Here is a 12378-nt window from a genome sequence, read left to right on the forward strand (position 1 = left end):
CAACATGATGAAACCGTGTTTCTACAAAAAATACAAAACATTAGCCAGGCATGGTGGCACATGCCTGCAGTCCCGACTACTTGTGGGGCTGAGGTGAGATGATCCCTAGAGCTTGGGAGGTCAAGGCTGCAGTGAACCACGATCACACCACTGCATTCCAGCTTGGGGGACAGAGCAAGACCCTGTCTCAAAACAAACAAACAAACAAAATCATCCTATGATCCAGCGTCCCACTCCTAAAGAATTGAAAGCAGGGACTCAAACAGATACTGTGCACCAATGTTCATAGCAACACTGTCAACAGTAACCAAAAGGAAAACAAGCCAAATGCGCATCCGCAGACGAGCGAAGAAACAAAGTGTGTCCATCCATACAATGAAATAGGATTCAGCTATAAAAGGGTATCGAGGCCGGGCGCGGTGGCTCATGCCTGTAATCCCAGCACTTTGGGAGGCCAAGGTGGCTGGATCACGTGGTCAGAGATTGAGGCCATCCTGGCGAACACAGTGAAACCCCATCTCTATTAAAAATACAAAAAATTAGCCGGGCGTGGTGGCAGGCACCTGTAGTCCCAGCTACTCAGGAGGCTGAGGCAGGATAATGGTGTGAACCCGGGAGGCGGAGCTTGCAGTGAGCCGAGATCGCACCACTGCACTCCAGCCTGGGCAACAAAGTGAGACTGTGGTAAAAACAGCCGAAGCCTATGAGCTCATTCATGTATAAAGAGCTCTTATAGGCCAGGCACAGTGGCTCACACTGTAATCCCAGCACTTTGGGAGGCCGAGGCAGGCAGATCACTTGAGGTCAGGAGTTCAAGACCAACCTGGCCGACATGGCGAAAAAAAAAAAAAAAAAAAAAAAAAAAAACGGAAATCGAGCACTGAAGTATGCTACATCATGGATGAACCTTTGCAATATTAAAATAAGTAACAGAAGCCAGACACGAAAGGTCACATATTGTGTGATTCCATTGATATGAAATATACAGGATAATTAAATCCATAGAGACAGCAACTTGGTGGATGTCACAGGGACCTTTGTTTGAATCCCAACTTTGCCATTTATTGGTGGTCTAACCTTGAGCAGGGCATTTAACCTCTCAAGATTCCAGTTTGTTCATCTGGAGAATGGGGATGACTGGCAAGCCCACCTCAGCAGGGCATTGTATGGGAACTCTGAGCTTGGACCTGCTCAGCACTGTTTGTTTTTTTTGAGATGGAGTCTTGCTTTGTCATCCAAGCTGGAGTGCAGTGGCACAGTCTTGGCTCACTGCAACCTCAGCCTCCTGGGTAGTTGGAACTAAAGGAGTGCACCACCACACCTGGCTAATTTTTGTGTTTTTAGTACAGGCTGAGTTTCACCATGTTGGCCAGACTGGTCTTGAACCCCTGACCCTCCTTGGCCTCCTAAAGTGTTGGGATTACAGGTGTGAGCCACTGCGCCCGGCCCCTGCTTAGCACTTCTGTCATAGGCTCCTGTAACGCGTGCCATTTCCAGTTGTTTTGTATCTGGATGTCACGTTAGACTGGACCCCATGTTGGCAGGGACTGCAACTGCTGTGTTGACCACTCTGCTTCTGCCCTAAGCACAGTCCCTGGCACGTTGTCGTCACACAGGCTGGGAGGGGAGAATGAAGAGTGACTGCACATGGGTGCAGGGTTGTTTTTGGGGTGAGGAGAACACTTTGGAGCTAGATAGCGGTGGTGCCTGCAGAACACTCAATGTTTTAAATGCCACTGAATTTTTCCTTTTTTTTTTTATTTTTTTACTTTTTTTTTTGAGACAGGGTCTCTCTGTCACCCAGGCTGGGAGTGCAATGGGACAATCATAGCTCATTGCAGCCTCAACCCCCACCCCCCGAGGCTTAAGCCATCCTCCCACGTCAGCCTCCGGAGTAGCTGGGAACACAGGTGAACACTACCATGCCTGGGTAATTTTGTTTTTCTGTTTTCAGGGACAGGGTCTCACTATGTTGTCCAGGCTGGTCTCGAACTCCTGGACTCAAACGATCCTCCCACCTCAGTCTCCCAAAGTGCTGGGATTACAGGTGTGAGCCACTGCACCTGGCCTGAATTTTTCACTTTAAATGGTTCATTTTACGTTACTTGAATTTCACCTCGATAAAAAACAACAAGGCATCTGAAGTTGTCCACAGGCTGCACACAGCACGTGGAAAGGCGGGCTGTGGTGACTCACCCCTCTGGGGGTCAGGAACGCCTTTCTGGATAAACTGGATCCCCCGGGCATGTGAGTCTGAGCTGCCCCGGCGAGTGCAGCTGTGTGCAGGGCCCGCAGTTCCTGTTTCCTTCAAGCCTACAGCCCAGAGAAGCGTGTGCTTCTCCCCATGGGTCTCCATTTCAGGGTCAGACCTGAAAGCATCGGTTGTGTTTGCTGGAGTTGTTGTCAGCATGTTTGCCGCTTTGATTTAGAGGCCGGGATAAAGGGCGATTATCAAAGGACTGCATGTTTCCGGCATGGCCACGATGGGCCCGGGCAGTGTCCCTGGAGACAGCAAGCTCACTGGACAGGAACAGAGGTGCCATTGTGTGTGGCTAAAGCAGCTAGAAAGTCAGCGCTTCTCTGCTGCACTGTGAGGCAGGAAGATGTATTTCTGCCTCGCGGGGCACCTCGTGTCCTGTCTAGGGGGTCTTTGGGCGCCGGGGTCCACCGAGGTCCTGCTGCAGAAAGTGGGGAAGCCAGTGGCTCTGGGGCCCTCATTTAGATTTTTTGAGAATTCGTGCCTCCATGCTTTGTCCAAAGCTCTCCCGAAAACCGCTTGGAAAGTCAGACACAGCCTAGTGGAGGTGCTGTTCCCACGGTTCATGTCACGTGGCCCTGGAAGGTGTCACTCGCTGCAGGTGACTGGGGGGCAGGAGGACATACAGAAAGGCTTCAGCCCACGACTGCCCTGGTGACGCGGGCCATGTCCTCACCCTCACGCCCCCTCATTGCCCCTTTATTTCTGGCATTTCCTTCCTCGGTGGGAGGCCCCCTCTCTGGTGCCGCAAATAAACACCAGACCCCGCCCATCAATCACACCTCTTCACTGACACAGTGACACCCTTTCTGGGCATCAGTGCCCTGTGCTGTCAGAGTCTCGTGACACAGATTCAAACTATTTGGGGATTCTATTTTGGCCAAGCACTGGCCAGGTATTTAACATGTGTGGATTATTTTAACCTTTGTAATTACTGCATAAAGCAGGTATTACTAAATCCGTTGTGCGAATAAGGGTACTGACTCAGAGAGGTTGGGATTGGCCAAGGCAAAAAGCTGGTTAGTGGTGGGGCAGGATTCAAACGTCTGAATTACTGTTTTTTAAACTGTAAGTTCAAAAAACAACAATAACAAAACAAAACCAAAACAAACAAATAAAAATAAATAAACTGTAAGTTCAATAAGCTGGCCCTATAAGTAAACCAGTTGCTGGAGGCATTCTCCCTCCAGAGCGAAAACAAGCGATTTCTGTGGCAGCTGTCGTATATTTGCAGAGATGGGCGTGATTTGGGCAGACCGTTTAATGGTAGGGGCGGGGTCTTCACACAGCCCCTAAATCACCAAATGTGACTGCCTGGTCTACATGCACCAGAAGCTGCTATTTGACAGCTTTACTTAGCAAATGGCTTAATCATGGCATTTCTCCCTCGAATTGATGGAAAGGTGACTCCAAGAGCACAAATTCATTGCAAGTGTTTCTGCCACCATCCCCTTCATGTATATATCAAAGAAAATCAAGAGTAGGGTGCCCCTGAGGCCATGGCGTGAGCTGGAATGCTCTTCTCCAACTTATGGTGTTGTCTTCTGTATTAGTCTGTTCTCTCATTGCTATAAAGAAATACCTGAGACTGCATAATTTATAAAAAACAAGGTTCAATTGGCTCACGGTTCTGCAGGCTGTACAGATAGCATAGCACCGGCAACAGCTTCTGGGGAGGCTTCCGGGAGCTTCCAATCATAGCGGAAGGCGAAGGGGAGCAGGTGACTGACATGGCGGGAGAGGGAGCGGTGGCGGGGGGCGCATTTTTAAACAACCAGATCTCATGACAACTCACTCACTACTGTGAGGGATCCAACCCCATGACCCAAACACTTCCCACCACGCCCCATCTCCCACATTGGGGATTACAATTCAACATGAGATTTGGTGGGGACACAGACCCAAATTATTTAATCTTTTGTGAAGCCCAACCAGATCCCCCCTCCCTGACACGAATTGCTTCTTCTCTGGTATTTCTCTCCTCCATTAGACTGTGAGATCCTTGAGCTCCGGCACTGTATTTTAGCTAACCTTTTCAGCGCTCTTTCAGTGAGAAAAACATTAAAGAATGAAGAAAGGGAGGAAAGAGGAAAAGCTTCCAGAGGCTTACAATTCAATATTAAAAAGATAATGTGGTGCTGGGCGCGGTGGCTCACGCCTGTAATCCCAGCACTTTGGGAGGCCAAGACGGGCAGATCACGAGGTCAGGAGTTTGAGACCAGCCTGACCAACATGGTGAAACCCCTGTCTCTACTAAAAATAAAAAAACTAGCCCAACATTCCTGGCTAACATGGTGAAACCCCGTCTCTACTAAAAATACAAAAAAAAAATTACAGGCGTGGTGGCAGGCGCCTGTAGTCCCAGGGACTCGGGAGGCTGAGGCAGGAGAATGGCGTGAACCCAGGAGGCGGAGCTTGCAGTGAGCCGAGATCGCGCCATTGCACTCCAGCCTGGGCAACAGAGCTAGACTCTGTCTCAAAAAAATAAATAAATAAGCCGGGCGCAGTGGCTCATGCCTGTAATCCCAGCACTTTGGGAGGCCGAGACGGGTGGATCAAGAGGTCAGGAGATCGAGACCATCCTGGCTAACACAGTGAAACCCCGTCTCCACTAAAAATACAAAAAATTAGCCGGGCGCGGTGGCAGGCGCCTGTAGTCCCAGCTACTTGGGAGGCTGAGGCAGGAGAATGGTGTGAACCCGGGAGGCGGAGCTTGCAGTGAGCCGAGATCGCACCACTGCACTCCAGCCTGGGCGACAGAGCAAGACTCTGTCTCAAAAAAAAAAAAAAATAAATAAATAAATATTAAAAAATAACATGGCTAGGCGCAGTGGCTCACACCTGTAATCCCAGCACTTTGGGAGGTTGAGGCGGGCAGATCACTTCAGGTCAGGAGTTCGAGACCAGCTTGGCCAATATAGTGAAACCCCGTCCCTACTAAAAATATAAAAATTAGCCTGGCATGTTGGCGAGCACCTGTAGTCCCAGCCTACTCAGGAGGCTGAGGCAGGAGAATACCTTGACTCCAGCAGGTGGAAGTTGCAGTGAGCCAAGATAGTACCACCACACTCCAGCCTGGGTCACAGAGGAAGACTCTGTCTCAAAAACAAACAAAAAAACAAAAAACACAATTAAAAAATAGGCAAAGAATCTGAATAGACATTTCTCCAAGCAAGATATATAAATGGCCAATGAGCTAATGCAAAGATGCTCAGCTGGGCGCAGTGGTTCATGCCTGTAATCCCAGCAGTTTGGGAGGCAGAGGTGGGTGGATCACCAGAGGACAGGAGTTCAAGACCAGCCTGGCCAACATGGTGAAACACCCTCTGTACTAAAAATACAAAAGAATTGGCCGGGTATGGTGGTGCGTGCCTGTAATCTCAGCTACTCAAGAGGCCAAGGCGGGAGAATTGCTTGAACCCAGGAGGTGGAGGCTGCAGTTAGCCAAGATTGCACCACTGCACTCCAGAGTGAGACCCTGTCTCAAACAAAGCAAAACAAAACAAAACAAAACAAAAAACTGTAAGTCACTTATTTTAGCTATCTTTTTTGGGTAGTTTTATTTTAAAATCTAAGTCTTGGAACTTGTGATAAAGTTGAGCCTTACACATATTCAATTTTAAACCAGAACTGTATTTAGCTTTGTTTTAGCTTTGAAGAAGTTATCTATCTTTCACCATGGAAAGAGAAGCTGTACTATCAAAATAGCTCCTCCCCGCTCTCTGCTAAGTGAAAATGTGAAATCTCCCAGCTGACTACTTTCACCTGCATAAGTAATAATTTCCTTCTCTCCTTCTCTCTTCTCTCCTTTCTGTGTAGGGGGACAGAAGCTATATATATATATATATATATATATATATATATATATATATATACACACACACACACACATACAGTTTAGCTGTGTTTGGTAGTCAGAAAGACTAGTGACTAATTTCAGAGGAGATAAAATAAGAAGCTCTCATATCTTAAAAAAAAAAAGTCAAATGTGCGTCTTGATTGTCCTAGGAAACCTCCATTTTCAGGTGAGTGGTTTCTAATGATCTTCTCATCTTCCACGAAGCTCGGTCCAAAGGAGCCACATCGCTGAGGACTTTTGCTCTTCCCTCTTTGGAGACAGAAGCAAACAAAGAGACTATGATTTCCTTTTTTCTTGAGGGATCACCTTTTACAATATTTGCTCTAAATACATACTCTAAATCATAAACCTGAAACCAGGCACAGTGACTCATGCCTGTAATCCCCACACTTTGGAAGGCTGAGGCGGGAGGATTGAGTGAGCTCAGGAGTTCAAGACCGTCCTGGGCAACATACAGAAACCCCGTCTCTATTAAAAATCAAAAAAATTAGCCAGGTACAGTGGCATGCGCCTGTAGTTCCAACTACTAAGGAGGCTGAAGCAGGTGTATTGCTTGAGCCCCAGAAGTCGAGGATGCAGTGAGCTTTAATTGCACCACTGAACTCCAGCCTGGCCAAGAGAGTGAGACACTGTCCCAAAAAAGAAAAATCATACACCTGGTCTAATTTTGATCAAAGGTTTTTTGAGCCTTACTATAGGAATAGGCATTTCATTTGTTATATAACATATCATCGAAGATCTTTCCTTGCCAACCTGCCCAGGAGGACAATCTGTGTAGTCATTTGCCCTACGGTGACACAGGCAGCCTGAAATATGTCTGGTGGAAATTCCTACACTACAGAATGGTATTTTGCTGCTTGCTGAAAATAACTTGTAAAGAAGAGCTGGTTCCAGATGTTTGTGGGTGAAACATGTTGAAAGCCATCTTCGAAAGCCTGCAAAATGATTTGCCTGTGAAGTGGACCACTTCATCTTTGGGTGAAAAGAGGAAATTATTATTTACCCCTAAGGCCTGGGAGGAGTTTTTATTTCAGCTTGTCTCATTTTTGGATGCTGGCAGATGGGAAAAGCCAACAAAATAAATTGGCCGAGGTTGTTGCAATAGGTCACAAAGCTTGGGACGTCTGATGTGTGAATTAATGTCACTGTCAGTTGCTTCTCTCTCTCTGACCACTCCTGTCACTTGGAAAAACATGGTAAAGATAAATTAACCCAGGCAGTGCAGAGCTGGCCATGGTCAATCTATAGTCCCACGAGCTCAGGGTCTGCTGCTGGCTCACTGCCATTTCAGCCTCCTTAGTAAGTTTTTTTTTTTTTTTTTTTTTTTGAGACAGAGTCTCGCTCTGTCACTGAGTCTGGAGTGCACTGGTGCGATCTCGGCTCACTGCAATGTCTGCCTCCTAGGTTCAGGCGATTCTCCCATCTCAGCCTTCTGAGTAGCCAGGACTACAGGTGTGTGCCACCATGCCAGGCTAATTTTTGTATTTTTAATAGAGATGGAGTTACACCATGTTGTCCGGGCTGGTCTTGAACTCCTGAGCTCAGGCTATCCGCTCACCTCGGCCTCCCAAAGTGTTGGGATTACAGGTGTGAGCCACCTCACCCAGACTAGTTCTTTTTTTTTTTTCTTTTAATGGAGTCTCGCTCTGTGGCCCAGACTGGAGTGCAATGGTGCTATCTCAGCTCACTGCAATCTCCGCCTCCCGGGTTCAAGTGATTCTCCTGCCTCAGCCTCCTGAGTAGCAGGGATTACAGGCACCCATCACCATGCCTGGCTAATTTTTGTATTTTTAGTACAGACAGGGTTTCACCATGTTGGCCAGGCTGGTCTAGAACTCCTGACCTTAGGTGATCCACCTGTCTTCGCCTCCCAAAGTGCTGGGATTACAGGCGTGAGCCACTGGGTCTGGCCCCCGCCTTATTTTATTTTATTTTTTTGCAATGGAGTCTTGCTCTTGTCACCCAGGCTGGAGTGCAGTGGTACAATCTCGGCTCACTGCATCTTCTGTTACCCAGGCTCAAGCAATTCTCCTGCCTCAGGCTCTCAAGTAGCTGGGATTACAGGCAGCCGCCACCATGCCCAGCTAATTTTTGTATTTTTAGTAGAGACGGGGTTTCGCCATGTTGGCCAGGCTGGTCTAGAACTCCTGACCTCAAGTGATCCACCTGCCTCCGCCTCCCAAAGTGCTGGCATTACAGGTAAGAGCCACCACACCTGGCCTCTTTTGTTTTTTTTTTAGACAGGGTCTTGCTCTGTCACTTGGGCTAGAGTATAGTGACACAATATCAGCTCTGTGCAACCTCCACCTCCTGGGCTCAAGCAATCCTCCCACCTCAGCCTCCCAAGTAGATGGAACTACAGGCAAGCCCCACACGCCCAGCTAATTTTTGTATTTTTTGCACAGACAGAGTTTCGCCATGTTGCCTAGGCTGGTCTTGAACTCCTGGGCTCAAGTGATCTGCTCGCCTCAGCCTCCCAAAGTGCTGGGATTACAGGTGTGAGCCACCGTGTCTGGCCAGCAAGTTCTTTTGTCATGGCAAAATGAAACCAAGTTGAAAACTGAAAAACAAAGCGGGGAAAATATGGTCCTGGCCGGTGGATTGTTCATTGTCATTAGCAACCCACTTTTGGTCCAGATTGATATCTGAACAGTAAAAGTGTCTGGTTATTATTGAACGGGGTGCTTTGTGTGCTGGAAAATGTGAGTCAGACCCCAGAGGGGAAATTCAGCCCCACTGAGAAGTCAAGCATGGTGTCAAGCCAATGAGAAAAGGTCAGTAAATTTCTAGAGTTTTCTTTCACTGTACTATATTCAGGAAACTGGAATGGGAAGTTAAAATTCCAGCCTAGGCATAATCGTCACTGATATTTAAGAGACAGAAAGAAAATTTCTCAACTCTTTGAAAGAAGCTTTGCAAACACAGCCTGATCTCTTTATGTGGAAATGGTCTAGGTGACAGTGTGGACATTTGGAGAAGGTGACGCTCTGTTTACTAAGACCATTTTAGGTGTATTTTAGGACCCTCATGTATGTGATCTCAGACAAGTTACTGAGCTTTGCTTAGCCTCAACTGCACTGGATGGCTTTAGCTCTTAAATCTTTTTTTTTTTTTTTTTTTTGAGATGGAGTCTCACTCTGTCATCAGGCTGGAGTGTAGTGGCGTGATCTTGGCTCACTGGAACCTCTGCTTCTGGCCTTTAAGCAATCCTCCTGCCTCAGACTTCTGAGTAGCTGGGACTATAAACGCATGCCACCACATCTGGCCAATTTTTGTATTTTTAGTAGGGACAGGGTTTCACCATTTTGGCCAGGCCAGTCTTGAACTCCTGACCTTAGGTGATCCACTTGCCTTGGCCTCTCAAAGTGCTGGGATTACAGCCATGAGCCACCTCGCCCGGCCTAGGTCTTAAATCTAAGATATAAAACAATCTGATACTACTGTTCCATGTTCCTATTGGGTAAACCAAGACTCCCCAGAAAGCCACGGAATTACCTTTAATGACAGATTACAAACAAAATAATACTACAGTAACAACTTGTCATCATGTACCTTCTGTGTGTGCCAGGCTTTCCTCTCACAGCCACATGGCAAGGTAGGTACTGTGACCTTTTTACAAGCGAGAAGATTGAAGGTAAGGGGCTAATCCACCTGGGCTGTGATTTATTTATTATTATTTTTTGGTACATGTTCTCACTCCTGTTGCCCCAGGCTGGAATGCAGTGGCACGATCTCAGCTCACTGAAGCCTTGACTTCCTGGGCTCAGGCGATCCTCCCTCCTTAGCCTCCCAAGTAGCTGGGACTACAAGCACCCACCACCATGCGCGGCAAATTTTTTTTTTTTTTTTGAGACGGGGTCTCGCTCTGTCACCCAGGCTGGAGTGCAATGGTGCGATCTCGGCTCACTGCAAACTCTGCCTCCCAGGTTCAAGCAATTCTCCTGCCTCAGCCTCCCGAGTAGCTGGGATTACAGGCGCGCACCACTAATTTTTGTATTTTTAGTAGAGACAGGGTTTCATCACTTTGGCCAGGCTGATCTCAAACTCTTGACCTCAGGTGATCCCCCCACCTCAGCCTCCCAAAGTGCTGGGATTACAGGTGTGAGCCACCACACCTGGCCTAATTTTAAAATTTTTTGGAGAGACAGTGTCTCACTGTTGCGCAGGCTGATCTCGAGCTCCTGGGCTCAAGTGATCCTCCCTACTAGGCTTCCCAAAGTGTTGGGATTATAGGCTTCAGCCACCACGCTAGGCCAGGCTGTGATTTAAACACAGAGCTCTCTGGTGTGGTCCATCCATTCTACCAACCTGTCCTTTACCGCCCAGAGCCCTGTGGCACACAGGAAGATGACATTTCTTTTTTTTTTTTTTTTTTTTTTGAGACAGAGTCTCCCTCTGTCACCCACACTGGAGTGCAATGGCACGATCTCAGCTCACTGCAACCTCCGCCTCCCGGGTTCAAGCAATTCTCCTGCCTTAGCCTTCCAAGTAGCTGGGATTACAGGCGCCCATCACCACGCTTGGCTAATTTTTTTGTACTTTTAGTAGAGATGAGGTTTTGCCATGTTGGCCAGGCAGGTCTCAAACTCCTGACCTCAGGTGATCCACCTGCCTCGGCCTCCCAAAGTGCTGGGATTACAGGTGTGAGCCACCACGCCGGGCCCTGGCTCTTCTTTTAGAGGTTGATTCTTGAAGGTGAAGACAGACTCTTTGTTCGCTGCTCCTCTCCTGTATCATTCATTCATTCAGCAAACATCCACAGAGGATCTCCTCCATGCCTGGCACACAGCAGGCATGGACACTGCTCTTGGGGACCTTCCAGTTTTGTAGGAAAGAAGGATGCTATTCAAAAACCATACAAACAAATATTGTCAATACCTGGAAGGAATGTTACAGAGTGCTGAGAGAATTTGTCAGGAAGGGCGTGCTTTTATTTGTTGATATTTATTTACTTATGGTAGAGATGGGGTCTTTCTGTGTTACCCAGGATGGTCTTGAACTCCTGCGTTCAAACGATCTTCCCACCTTGACCTCCCAAAGTACTGGCCCAAAGTGCCTGGCCTGATTTTTAGTTTTAATCCTTTATTTTTATTTTTTTAGAGACAGGGTCTCATTCTGCTGCCCAGGCTGGAGTGAAATGGTGCAATCATAGCTCACTGCAGTGTGGAATTCCTGGGCTGAATCAATCTTCCCATCTCAGCCTCTTGAGTAGCTGGAATCACAAACACGTGCCACTGTGCAGAGCTTTATTTACTGATTTTCTTTTTTTTTTCCTTTTCGAGACAGAGTCTTGCTCTGTCACCCAGGCTGGAGTGCAGTGGCGCGATCTCAGCTCACTGCAACCTCTGCCTCCCAGGTTCAAGCAATTCTGCCTCAGCCTCCTGAGTAGCTGGGATTACAGGCACCTGCCACCACGCCCGGCTAATTTTTGTATCTTTTTTTTTTTTTTTTTTTTTTTTTGAGATGGAGTCTTGCTCTGTCGCCCAGGCTGGAGTGCAGTGGCACAATCTCGGCTCACTGCAAGCTCCGCCACCCGGGTTCACGCCATTCTCCTGCCTCAGCCTCCCGAGTAGCTGGGACTACAGGCACCTGCCACCACGGCCGGCTACTTTTTTTTGTATTTTTAGTAGAGAAGAGGTTTCACCGTGTTAGCCAGGATGGTCTCCATCTCCTGACCTCGTGATCCGCCCGCCTCGGCCTTCCGAAGTGCTGGGATTACAGGCGTGAGCCACCGCGCCTGGCCTTGGGGTGAGTATTCTTATAAGGCAGGCCAGAGAGGGCTCCCTTGTCCTTTGCACCTTGTGAGGACGCAGTGAGAAGGCACCATCTATGAACCAGTAAGCAAGCCCACAACAGACACCAAATCTGCCAACACACCTTACTCTTGGAGTTCTCAGCCTCCAGACCTGGGAGAAATAAGATTCTGTGGTGTATAAGTCACCCAGTTTATGATATTTTGTTATAGCAGCGTGAATGGATTAAGACAAACCCTTAACAGGAGAGCTGCCATCTCAGCAAACGTCTAAGTATAGCAAACTTCCACGTCGCATTAAGCACAGGCTGTAAGTTGGGCAACAGGTCTCCAGGACGTACTTACCTCAGATAGCTGAAAGTGCATACACTTTGATATATCCCCTTTCTCCCCACCATCCAGCCCTGGCGACCTCCATCCACTGCTTCTATGGGTTTGCTGTTTTTATTTTATTATTTTTTAAAATTATTTATTTTTAAATTTTATTTATTTTATTTTTTATATATATTT

This window comes from Hylobates moloch, unplaced genomic scaffold, assembly GCF_009828535.3.
Source record: "Hylobates moloch isolate HMO894 unplaced genomic scaffold, HMol_V3 SCAFFOLD_2, whole genome shotgun sequence".
Taxonomy (NCBI): domain Eukaryota; kingdom Metazoa; phylum Chordata; class Mammalia; order Primates; family Hylobatidae; genus Hylobates; species Hylobates moloch.